Source organism: Triturus cristatus, chromosome 5_1 (assembly GCF_964204655.1).
Source record: "Triturus cristatus chromosome 5_1, aTriCri1.1, whole genome shotgun sequence".
NCBI lineage: Eukaryota > Metazoa > Chordata > Amphibia > Caudata > Salamandridae > Triturus > Triturus cristatus.
In genome coordinates, this window is record NC_140587.1 from 282379008 (window position 1) to 282392779 (window position 13772).

The window sequence follows — 13772 nt, forward strand, 5'->3', positions numbered from 1 at the left end:
AAGACCAAAAAAGCATTGGCAGAGCCAATAGGTTTCACTGCCAAGACCTATTGGTTTTGTCAATGCTTTTTTAAGATTCATCTTTAGTATTTATAGGACAATCTTATCTCTTTTACGTCCGCACACATTTTTTATTATTGGTTGAATATTTTCAATAATGTCTGATGGACCTTCTTTGAAAGCTGTCTCAGCAACAATCTCAAATTTTACACTTTACATTATGTATGTATCAACATTTATAGAGCGCACTGCAACCCTACGGGCATCCTGGCGCTAGCGACACAGTGAAGGGAAGGAGGGCAGGGGATTATACTTTAGGGAAGAGCCAGGTCTTGAGCTGCTTACGGAACGCTGTCAGTTCCTGGACCTGTCTTAGCTCCAAGGGAAGGCTATTCCACAAACGAGCGCCTGCAGCGCTAAAAGCTCGTCCCCCCAGAGTGGATCTCTTCGTCTTAGGAATCTTGGCCAGCCTAGCTGCCGAAGAGCGCAGGCTATGCGTGGGAACGTACCAGCTAAATAGATTTTGCAGCGGTCCAGGACCAAGGCCATGAAGAGCTTTAAAAACTACGCACAAAGATTTAAACAGGATTCTCTGTTGCACAGGGAGCCAATGGAGTTCAGACAGTGCCTTAGTGCTAGAGGATATGCGCGGTCTCAGAAGGACAAGTTTTGCAGCAGCTGCCTGAATACGTTGAAGTCGCTGGATGGATGTATGTCGTTACAACGCACACTTTTACAACGCATGCACTTACAACGCATTTTTTACAACGCAACATCAACTACAACGCATTCCATTACATAGCATGACACTACAACGCATTTTTAAAAACTACCTTTACAACGCATTCCATTACATCGCATACTACCTTTACAACGCATACCATTACAACGCATAATATTAAATTGCATTTAGTATTGGATAGTATAGGGGTAAAAATTACTATTCTAACTCCAGGGGGTGCAACAGTAGGGTAAGTGTTGGATAGTATAGGGGTAAAAATTACTATTCTAACTCCAGGGGGTGCAACAGTAGGGTAAGTGTTGGATAGTATAGGGGTAAAAATTACTATTCTAACTCCAGGGGGTGCAACAGTAGGGTAAGTGTTGGATAGTATAGGGGTAAAAATTGCTATTCTAACTCCAGGGGGTGCAACAGTAGGGTAAGTGTTGGATAGTATAGGGGTAAAAATTACTATTCTAACTCCAGGGGGTGCAACAGTAGGGAAAGTGTTGGATAGTATAGGGGTAAAAATTACTATTCTAACTCCAGGGGGTGCAACAGTAGGGTAAGTGTTGGATAGTATAGGGGTAAAAATTACTATTCTAACTCCAGGGGGTGCAACAGTAGGGAAAGTGTTGGATAGTATAGGGGTAAAAATTACTATTCTAACTCCAGGGGGTGCAACAGTAGGGAAAGTGTTGGATAGTATAGGGGTAAAAATTACTATTCTAACTCCAGGGGGTGCAACAGTAGGGTAAGTGTTGGATAGTATAGGGGTAAAAATTACTATTCTAACTCCAGGGGGTGCAACAGTAGGGAAAGTGTTGGATAGTATAGGGGTAAAAATTACTATTCTAACTCCAGGGGGTGCAACAGTAGGGTAAATGCTGGATAGTATAGGGGTAAAAATTACTATTCTAACTCCAGGGGGTGCAACAGTAGGGTAAGTGTTGGATAGTATAGGGGTAAAAATTACTATTCTAACTCCAGGGGGTGCAACAGTAGGGTAAGTGTTGGATAGTATAGGGGTAAAAATTACTATTCTAACTCCAGGGGGTGCAACAGTAGGGTAAGTGTTGGATAGTGTAGTGTAATATTATGCGTTGTAATGGTATGCGTTGTAAAGGTAGTATGCGATGTAATGGAATGCGTTGTAAAGGTAGTTTTTAAAAATGCGTTGTAGTGTCATGCTATGTAATGGAATGCGTTGTAGTGGATGTTGCGTTGTAAAAAATGCGTTGTAAGTGTAGTGCGTTGTAAAAGTTGCGTTGTAAACGTTGTTCCCCCGCTGGATCAAATATCCAGGGGACTCAAGCAGCAAGGCATTGCAGTAATCTAAACGGCTAAGGATAGTACAGCGAACCACTGTTCCTCTAACATATGGGGGAAGCAGCGGTAGGAGTCTACGTAAGCCTCTCATAATCATGTGGCAATTCGAGGCCACTTTGTTGACATGCGACTCAAGACTCAGCTTCTCATTGAAACAGACCCCCAGATTACGCACAGTCTTCACTGGAACCAGGGGTGTGTCCAAGGGAAGAGGCCAAAAATTGTCAGTCTTGGCACTGTTAAACTGCAGGGCATTATTTTTCAGCCAAGATGTCATTTCCAACATACAATTGTGGAAGGCAGTTAAAGAGTCCACCTGGTCGCCTTCCAGGGAGATAATCAACTGCGTGTCATCAGCATAGTTGACTGCCATAATGTTGCTAGAATTGATCATTTTGACTAAAGGTCGCATGTATATGTTAAACAGAACCGGGCTGATTGAAGAGCACTGAGGGACACCATGTTTATTAGGCAGGAAATATGATTGATAGGGAGGCAAATATACTGCTTGTGGTTAACCGTATCGAATGCGGCGGATAAGTCTAGCAATATCAAGGTTGCAGAGTGCCCCTTATCCGCACGCATCCGAAGGTCATCCAAGGCGGTAATCAGTGCAGTTTCGGTTCCGTGCCCTGGGCGGAAACCAAATTGATTCTCCTCCAGCTTGCAATTGCTCTCCAGGAACCCCGAGAGCTCCTGGCTGACCAAACGCTCAACTATCTTCACCGGAAAAGGCAGCAGAGAAATAGGACGATAATTCCCGTAGCAAGTGGGATCCAGCGAGGGTTTTTTCAGAAGAGGAGAGACCAGTGCATCCTTCCAGCAAGCCGGGACCACACCACTAATTAAAGACTGATTAATAATCTGATGAAGGTGCGGAAAAGTTTCCGACCCTAATTCCTTCCAGAGTTTCTGCGGGATGGGGTCCAACGGAGAGCCAGAGCATACTTTCTTGGCCATGTTGGAGAACTCCTCCAAAGAAGGGCGGGTCCAGTGATCGAGACAAGGCCCTGGCAGAGGCTCTCGATTTATCCTAGGGTGTGTGCCACCGAGCGGATCAGCTATCAATAAATCAGCTCCAGCCTTAATACTAATCACGGGGTCAAATTGCAGACCCTCTATGATTCCCTTTATTTTATTATGAAAAAAGGCTGCCAACCCATCGCAGAGATCCTGAGAAGGGGTGATCTTGTTACCCAGGCACTCTGGGTTGGGAAGGCCTCTCAGGATGTTAAAGACACATTTAACACTGTTGGGGGCTTTCAGAATAAGGTCCGCAAAATATGACGCCTTAGTAATTACTATGGCTTGTTTGTATCTGACTTACAGTTCCCGCCAGGCAATCTTGTCACTGGTTAGGTACTGACTACGCCACAACCTCTCAGCGTGTTTACACTGAATCTTAGAGGCCCGAAGTTCCTCCGAGAACCATGGTGCAGAGGGAGATCCTCGTTTCCTGAGCCGTTTCAGAGGAGCGGACAGGTTAATGGTGTTAGCTATGTAGCTGCATAGCTCCCCATAGTTTTTTTTATTTTTTTTTATTTTCAAAAAACCTTTATTGACACAAAGGAGCAATACAGGAACAATCGCCCTTCGGACGTACTGCAACGCAGAGGGAGGGGGGAAGTCCTCATGATGGTAGTAGAGGTCACACTTACACAGCCGTTTAGCCGACATCCCGGAGGACCGGCGGCGTTCCCACCGTCAATAAATTAATAGCACCCAAGCAAAGTCTCGGCTACAGCCGGGTCTGTGGCAGACTCCCCGCTCTACGATAGTGTGGCCGCGGTATTCGTAGTCACCCACGCGCCCACCACAACCCACATCTCTGACGTAGCCCCTGAAAGCTCCAACCGTTACACTAACCCCCCCTCCCACCCCACTCACCACACACGCACTGCCGAACCCCCGTGTCTCTGACATGCTCGCACGCTTCTGTCGTCCCGCCATCCTGGCGCGCAGAGACAAAGTGCCCACCCTCAGTCGGTCTACAATCATCCTGACAGCGCATTCACCCCTAATATAGTCCAGTCGGGAACCCGACCCAGTCGATCTAGGAACTCGGCTATCCGCACTCACCGCATGCAGCACTCTCTACCATTCTGTACAACTACGTGTCTCCCGGGCGCCCCTCCCCGGCTTCACGACCGAAGTCAGCATCTCCCCCCGCTATCACGCCCCCACTGGGTACTACATTCTGTGTCCCTCCCTGACTGTCCACCTCAGGGTCCCCTGGCTTCAACGACGCGCTATACAGCCCCCAAAAATTCTTGGGGCGACTTTTAGGCGGAAGCAATTCGCTGTATATCTCTGCTTGCGTACTACAATACAACATGTCGCTGGCCCATCGCTTTTTGGTGGGCAGAGGCCCTCTCATCCAGCAAATCGCCACCACTCTCCTGGCTATTAACAGTGCAATGTCCGCTAGTCGACGCAGTGCCGGCTTGAGGGGTCGAGAGTACCCCAGCAACGCCAAAGCGGGGCTAGGGGGAATCTCCACTTCCAGTATCTTACTGAGCTCCCGGAAAACCTCTGCCCAGAACCTGGCGACCCCCGGGCAGCGCCAGGCCATATGCATGAAATCTGCCTCCGGGTAGTGGCAGCGCTCACACTCCGCAGACTGACGCAGCCCATACCTATGCAATCCCCGCGAGTGTAATATACGCGCTGCAAGAATTTAAAATGCGCCAATCGGTGCCGGCCATTTAATGAGACCGTCTTGGTGCTGGCGCAGCAGTACCTCCACATATCATCTGTGATCTCCCTGCTGAGGTCCGTTTGCCATGCAAGTCTCGCCGCACCGGTGCGGTATATGCTGATCCCCCAGTCGTTTGAGTGTCGTGACCAGCTTGGCGGACGCCGCGGTTTTTATTACATAGGTGAGTTCCAGAACCTCCGGGGGTTCCGCCATCCCCGGCCCCAGAATGACCGAGAGCGCAGCTCGCACTCTGTGGAACTGAAATCGCTGTAGTGGCGTAGGAATCGGCGGCGCCGATCCAAGCTGGTCCCCCGTCTTGGCCACCCCGTTAACGAACAGATCCTCCATCCGCGAAATGCCCAACTTGCTCAGCGCCCGTATCACACCCTTTTCTCGCAGCGGGGGGAGCCACACCGCCCACTCCACCGGCAACAACGGAGAGTACAAAATCTCGCTGCCCCGGGCTGTCGCCAACTCCCGCCAAGCGTGAGTCGTGGCCTTAAGGGAGTCCAAGCTGCCCACCCTATGATCCACCTGTTGAAAGGCAATCGCCGGCAAGGGCAGCGGGTCCGCAAACAATTTCTCAAGGATCACGTGAGGGATCCCCGGGTCAGCATGAATCCACGTATGTAGATGCGCCGCCTGCGCGACTCGGTAGTACCGTTCCAAGTCCGGCGCCCCCAGTCCCCCCAGCTCGTACGGTAGTGTCAACACCTCCCATCGCACTCTAGGCTGCTTGCCACCCCAGGCAAGGGCAATAAGCGTTTGTTTTAGCTGCTTGAAGAACGCCTTGGATAGCACAATGGGGATATTATTGAACAGGAACAGGAATCTCGGCAGGACTACCATTTTCATGATTGCTATTCTGCCCAGCAATGTCAGGGGGAGCCTATTCCAGGACTCCACGTCCTCTACTAACTTGCTGTAAGCCACTCCATAGTTTTCCCGAATGAGCACCTCCGGGTCTCTGTGCAGCTGTATCCCCAGGTACCGTATCGAGTCTGTTGTCCACTGCAGGGGGTACTCCATGGGGAACGGCAGCGTCACCGGCGACAGAGGGAACGCCAACGACTTACTCCAGTTAACCTTAAGGCCAGACAGCGCCCCGAACCTGACCACCTCCCTAAGAATGGAGGGAAGATTCACCTCCGGGTCCCTGACATACAGGAGGGTGTCATCAGCATATGTTGAAATGCCAATCTTATAGGTGGGGAAGCAGATGCCCTCATATCTATGATATTCTCGGATAGCGCAGGCTAAAGGCTCCGCCACCAGGGCATATAGGAGTGGGGAAAGGGGGCAGCCCTGCCGAGTGCCCCTGCCGATGTCAAAAGCGTCAGTGACTCGGTCCCCGATACGCAGCCTAGCAGTGGGGCACTGGTACAGAGCTCCCACCATCTGCAGGAAGGGCTCACCCAGCCCAACCTTACGGAGGACACGCACCATGAATGGCCACTCGACCGAGTCGAATGCCTTCTCCATGTCCAGGAAAAGCGCTAGAGCCTTGCAATCCGGGCGCACATGTTGCATGGCTCCCAGTACCGTACGAATGTTATATGTGAGGTTCCTCGATGGGATAAAGCCCGCTTGCTCCGGGGCCACGAGCTCCGGCACCAGCAGAGCTAGGCGCGTGGCCAGGACCTTAGCATACAGCTTGGCGTCCACATTGAGCAACGAAAGGGGTCGGTAGGACCCGCAGACGTTTGGGGGCCTCCCGGGTTTCAGAACTGTGACAAGCAGTGCCTCTCTCATAGTGTCCGGCATGCACCCCTCCTGGCCTATCTCATCAAAAAGCGTGATCAGGTGCGGTTGAAGCAAGTCTAGAAATGCTTTGTAGAAGGCCACCGTCAACCCATCAGCGCCTGGGGCACTGCTCGACCGCATGCCCCCCAGTGCCTCCCGGATCTCGTCCTGTTGTATGGGCAGCATCAGAAACTCCCTCTGTGAGTTCGACAAGAAGGGCATTTTGATGTAGCTGAGGTAATCATCTATTTCCTCCTCCATCTGGGACGACTTAGAGGAATAGAGGTCGGCATAGAACTCCCTGAATTCAGCCACAATCTCCTCTTGATCTGTGAGGACTGAGCCTGCGGGGGTTACGAGCTCCTCCACCACCAGGGGCCGCCTGCTATTACGCAGTAGTGTCGCCAACAAGGAGCCCGGATGCTCACCCTCCCCGTAGGTACGGGCGGTTGCATACTTGCCCATGTGCTTCACCTCTCTGTCTGCTTCGCTATTGTATTCAGTGACCAATTCACTAATCCTAGTCTCGACCCCGGCTGCCGGAGAGCGCAGCCGTTGCTGTTCAAGCTGCGTCAACTGCGACTCAATGGACCGCATTCTCAGTCGGATGCACTTAAGGACACTAGAGTGTTTGGCCATAGCCATGCCGCGAATGTAAGCCTTGAACGAATCCCACAGTGTGTGGAAGCTCTGCACTGAACCCAGGTTCTTATCGAAGAACGCTTCTATGTCTTCCGCCAGCTCCCCTCTAAAAACCTCGTCTAACAACGAATAGGGCGGCAGGCGCCAGGTGAACGGAGGTATCCTCCTAATCGGGGAGTCAAAAGTTAGGAGGAGTGGGGAGTGATCCGACAGCGTACGGGGGAGCACTATGCACCCCCTAAGCACCGCCAGCAGGGAACGCGACACCAACCAGTAGTCAATTCTAGTGTGCACGTCGTGGTGCGCAGAATAGTGCGTGAAGCCTCCCCTCCCCGAGTGACCATGCCTCCAGGCATCCACCAGATCGAGCCTAGTCATCTCTGCCTGCATATGCATGGCCGCAGCTGCTGGGCGCCGCACCGTCCCCGATGAGCGGTCTACCGACGGGTCGAATATAAAATTGAGGTCACCCCCCCACACCATTCTGGCAGGGGCGTATTGCCTACAAAGAGTAGCCAGCATGCCGTAAAACTCTGGATCGTCAAAATTGGGACCGTACACGTTAACCACCACCAGGTCATGACCCTGCCCTGTACACCTAGCGAGTAAATACCGCCCGTGAGGGTCAGCCTCCAGCACCGTCAGCTTCAATTTGGAGGTCGGGTTTACCCAAGTGACCACCCCCCGGGAGTGCGTTGTAAAGCCAGCTGCCACACTGTTGCCCGCCAGGCCTCGTGCCGAAAGCATTTTGCTCCCAAGTGGAAGGTGCGTTTCCTGTATTAGAGCTAGGTCAATGCAGTGCCTGCGGAAATAGTTGAGCACTTTCCGGAGCTTACGGTAGTCATTCAACCCTCTGACATTCCAGGTAAGCGCTCTGAGAGTGCCTGCATCACTTTCACCATTCACCACTCCAGGGGCAGCCATCGAACATCCACACTGCATCCATGCTCACAGGGGGGATTCTACTCCAGCGGTCCGTGACTGGGCGAGTGTCAGTCCTCCACCCCCAATATGCCAGAAACACCTCAAAACACAGGTCTCGCAGCGCGTCGTGTACCCCTCCACCCCAAATTTCAAGAACTCCCCCCCCCAACTGCAATCCCCCCCACCCACAGCCGACCTCCCCCAACCTGGCCAGACAGGACCCCACACCCACCCCCCACCCCTCTAAACCACAAACATCACTCAGTAACATTGCCCCTAGCAGCCCCAGCAGGGACCACCGAAAGCCGCAGCGTGGGGGCAGAGATTGCCAGGCGCCAAACTCTCCCAAGTAGGTAGCGCCTTCGGGCAACGCATACCCACCTCGCCCTGCCCTCGTACACCACCCCACATGGGCGGCCCCATCGCCACTACCCCTGGGAACCCGGGTAGAGACTCCGGGCCCGATTCACAGAACTAACTTAAGACAAAATCCTAAACTTACTACCATTTTGCTATTCACAGAAGGCACTTACTCATTTTGGAATTCACAGAAGACACTTACTCACTTCGGTATTCACAGAAGTTAGGAGTCCTAACTTTAGGACTTCTAAATGTCTTCTGTGAATACCGAAAGTCTTAAAATTAGGATTTTTCTCAGTTTAGGAGTCCTAAGGTTAGGACTCCTAACTTTACAACTACTAAACTGAGAAAAAACCTAATTTTAAGGCTTTCGGTATTCACAGAAGGCATTTAGGAGTCCCAAAGTTAGGAGTCCTAAACTTAGGACTACTAAATTGAGAAAAATCTTAATTTTAAGACTTTCGGTATTCACAGAAGGCATTTAGGAGTCCTAAAGTTAGGAGTCCTAACTATACTACTACTAAACTGAGAAAAATCCTAATTTTAAGACTTTCGGTATTCACAGAAGGCATTTAGGAGTCCTAAAGTTAGGAGTCCTAAATTTAGGACTACTAAATTGAGAAAAATCCTAATTTTAAGACTTTCGGTATTCACAGAAGGCATTTAGGAGTCCTAAAGTTAGGAGTCCTAACTATACTACTACTAAACTGAGAAAAATCCTAATTTTAAGGCTTTCGGTAGTCACAGTAGGCATTTAGGAGTCCTAAAGTTAGGAGTCCTAAACTTAGGACTACTAAATTGAGAAAAATCCTAATTTTAAGACTTTCGGTATTCACAGAAGGCATTTAGGAGTCCTAAAGTTAGGAGTCCTAACTATACTACTACTAAACTGAGAAAAATCCTAATTTTAAGACTTTCGGTATTCACAGAAGGCATTTAGGAGTCCTAAAGTTAGGACTCCTAACTTCTGTGAATACCGAAATGAGTAAGTGCCTTCTGTGAATACCAAAATGAGTAAGTGCCTTCTGTGAATACCAAAATGGTAGTAAGTTTAGGATTTTGTCTTAAGTTAGTTCTGTGAATCGGGCCCTCTGATCACTCCCTCGAGGACCCCAGGCAGGCACTCCGTGCAACGAGCACACTCCGGCCGCGCCGCCCGCCAGCCCCCCACCCCGGGGAAACACCTATCAGAGTCAGGGAAGCAGGGAACAAATCTCGCCCCGGGGCGGGGGGGCCCCCAGGACCCCAGGAGCCAGACTACGCATGTCAACCTCCGAGCAGGCACCACGTGCCGCCGCCCCTTATATCTAAACCACCGGGCCCCCAAGGCTCCCACTAGGCCAAGATATCAGAAAAATCTCACCGGGAGGCAGCGACGGCTTCGCCATGTGTGGCCACACCAAACTCAGCCAGTCGGATAGTTCCAATGTCCCTTCCGCAGTCCAGGCCACAATCAACCCCCCCACTCAGCAGGCAAAAGGCAGCCCACCCCTTCGTGCCCGGGGTCTGGCCGTCCACCCTGGGCTAGTCCTGGTCCTCCAGACGTGAGGCCTCGTCCGTGGAGTCGCTGTGGCTGCGCAGGTCGCCCCGCTGCTCCTTAGACCAGTCCTTCAAGGAGCGCTGCAGCTCCTTCGGACCTTCGGTTGATCCGCAGTCGCGCAGGGTAGAGCATCGCATAGTCCAGGCCCAATTCTCTGAGTTGTTTTTTGTATGGGGCAAATTGCCTGCGCTCGTCCTGCACCCTGGCCGTGAAGTCGGGGAAAATGGAAATGTCCATACCTTCGAATTGGAGCTTGCCCTTTTCCCTGGCCACCCGCAGGGCCACGTCCCGGTCTCTGTAATTCAACAATTTTGCAATTATAGGCCTCGCCGGTGCTCCAGGTTTCGGGCGCGGCCCCAGCGAGCGGTGCGCCCTTTCGACCACGAACATGGGAGAGAACACGTCCTCCCCCAGCAGGGCCCGCAGTAGCTTCTCCACGAGTAGCTCCATCCTCCCGGTCTGCGTTGTCTCCGCCACCCCCGTGATGCGGATATTCGATCTACTCGAGCGGGCCTCTAAATCTTCCGCTTTGTCCTGGATGACCTGCAGCAGTCTGTTGAGTTGCTTCCTGTCCGCGTCCCACTCCGTTTGCGCATCCTCCACGTGGGACACTCTTTTTTCCGCCATGTCTAGGCGCTCCGAGTTCTTGTCCACGCGCTCCGACATGCGGTCCATCCGATAAGTGAGCGCATCCAGCTTAGCGTCGATTGCCGTGAGGCTGCCCTGAAGGCCCTTCTCCATCGCCACCAGCATTTCTCGGATGTCCGCTCCCGCGGCGCCTCCCGCGGCAGGGGCGCCCGCCGCCGCCTCTGCCGCCCCCGCGGCCGGCCCCTTCGCCCTGCGGGGGTCGAAGGAAAGTTTAGGCTGCGACTTGTCCGTTTTCCCCATGGTGGCGGTCCGAGGCCGGCGCTCCCACAGGTCCGGGCACCAACCGCTGGCCCTAGAGGCTATCAGACCCCGGAGCTCCTCGTATGTGGGGGGTCCCCACTGTTACAGGCCGGCACCGGCAGGGGGACAGTCCGCAGCCGTCCGATCCCAGCAACCACTGCACTCACCGCGTTGGCACACGCACCCGCCTCCGGTACGCTGTGCCGCGACAAGGCCAAGTCTCTAAACCACTCCCAGGCACCTCAGCGTTGCAGGCATGGGCTCATCCGAGGGGGCAATTCCGGGCTCTTCGCACCACCCGGGGCGGTCTCCAGGCTCTGCCGAGATCAGGGGGGGGGAGGGGGCAACGCGGCCACCACCTCCGTAGGGTCCCCACAGCCAGCGCCGGCACCGCACACAGCACAGCTGGTCTCCGGGGCCCCGGGACTCTCCCAGGGACTCCTCCACCGGGCACCCCACAGCCGTCAATCACGGGCGTCCCGCCTCCCGGGCGCTCAGGAGCTCCGCTGCGCCGCCGTCAGGGTCGTATGTGCCAGCTCCGTCTGCCGGGGTCGACTGCCCCGAGGTAGCGCCGTCCGGCGAGGTGTCCAGGGCCAGGCCCGCTCCAGCGGGACCACTTTCGATATCGCCGCCGCACGCCACAGCACGCACGGCGGACACGCCTCCAGGAGAGGCCGGGGATGTCGGCCGAGGCGGCAGGTCACAGCAGCGGCGTGCGCCTCAGCGCACTCGGCCCCCAATTCAGTCGGGGGGGGGGGCACCTCAAGCAGTACCGCTCAGGAGAGGAAGGATTCCCCCGAGTTCCCAGCTAGGCAGCGCCATGGGGAAGGATCGTTGGACGGATCATGAGAGGGCTTCAGCGAGGAGCTCCGCACTCACGCGTCCGCCATCGCCGCCGGCTAGCTCCGCCAGCTCCCCATAGTTAACATCAACCGACTTCCCTGGATCAGGGAAGGGAGCCGCATCAAAAAGTGGTGCAGATTGAGCTATCCTCACAAGGGCTTTCCAATCCCTAATCAGGATACTATTTTCCTTGATAGGGGGGGGTCCTACTTTTAGGGATCGACAGCATTCGAAATGTGATCAGATGGTGGTCAGACCAATCCACTGGTAGGATATTGTCTATAGTCACTACTTTTTCCCCAGCGAATATCAGATCTAGTACATGTCCTGCCGTATGGGTGGCCTCCAGCACTCGTTGTGGTAGATTAAAAGTAGCACATGACTGAATAATATTGTTATAAGCTGTTTTCAGCATTGCATTTGGCCAAAGATTAAAATCTCCCAGAATCATCAGTCTATGGTGAGTAAGTGCCAAATTGCTAATCACATCCAAGAATTGCTGTTGTGATTATGCAAATCTGTCTAACCCTACAAGCTGCTCTGTAGTCAAAATGTCCAGCTCGACCAGCGCTTGTTCACTGCTGCCACCTCTACCAAGAACTTAATAAAAATTACTTGAAGTTATTGTAGTATACCATGTTCTAGGAAGTCTATGGTCTAGATCGCTGACTTTTTGCTGGAAGTGTTCATTCACTTCTCTAGAGCCTACGTGACTTCAGAAGAGTTAGGCAATCATTGTAATAAGTATGGCCACTGTCCTTGGAAACACTGGAACCAGGTACTAGTGTGAGCTAATTGAATTATCAAGGTGCACTTCTTTTGGCTTCGACTTTCACTATGTAGTTAGATTGAAAAGTCAAAATTTACACTCAGAGTCAAAGGTCCAGGCTGACTGCGATGGAGTGCAGCTCTGATACAGTCCCAGATTAGTCCCACTGAAGGTTTACCTTCTCAAGTATTGGGCCACGAGTCGTGTTTGCATTGGAGAGGGTCGCCGGGAGCAAGGACAGCGGCACGAAGAGCAGGCTGGGCGTTGCAGAAAGATGACGTGGAACTTTGTGTTGACAGTCGAATACGGGCTGCCGATCCATCTTGTATGAAGAGATGGGCTGGTGGCGGCTTGCGCTGAGTTTCCCAGCAAGCGGTGCGGTTCTGGTGTGAACAGGACCATACGTGGTTGTGAAGAGCCTAAAACCTTGATTTCAAGAGTTAGTGAGCGCAGGAACTTGCTGAAGATGGTCGATAACGCGTTGCAGATCCTTTTATGTCCCTTAGGATCAGATCAGGAGTCCAGCAGACTAGCCCTTTGAGTCACTGTGGGGTCATGGGTTCAGGATGAAGTTGCAAGTCCAGATCTTCTTCCTCTAGCAAGAGGGCAGCAGGCGTTATGATTACCTTACTCAAAGAGTTCATCCCATCAGTAGATCCTAGCAAATTTACTGCAGACATACAAAGAATACACCAAGATCCTTTTAGGAAAAACCTGAAAAGGAAAAATGCAAGGAAGATCCTTATTAATTTCAATTCTTATTCTCTAAAAGAACAGATAATTTCGGAGGCCCTAAAGAAAGGTAGTTTTAGAAAAGATAAGTGGTCCTTGTGCATCAGTTCAGATATTTTAAGGGCCACACAGGATAGGCAATGAGAGCTGGGAAAGTAACTTAGGAAGCTGGGAGCTACCTCCCAGCTGAAGTTCCCTGCAACTCTTAAAATAATGTGAAACATTAAAATGCACAGCTTGAGAGAGTCAGGTGAGGTGGAGAATTTAGTCAAACAGACCAAAGTGCACCAGGAGCAAACTGGTCACTAGAGGAGGGAGAGGCTGAAAAGGGTCTAATGAGAAAACATAAAAGGAAAGAAGGGAGGTTCCCCAAGGAGGTTTGGGAAGAATCTTGACACGGCTAGTTTAGGGCCCTCATTTGTAAAGGTTAACATAAGGTATAAAAACATATGTTGGCAAACGATCTGTAGAGAAAGAGGATCACACATCAGGTAGGTAAAGAATTTGGAAGAACAATGACAGATACTAATAGGAAATATCCCCTAAGTATTTTGTCGTGGAGTAAGATCTTGGAATATTTAAG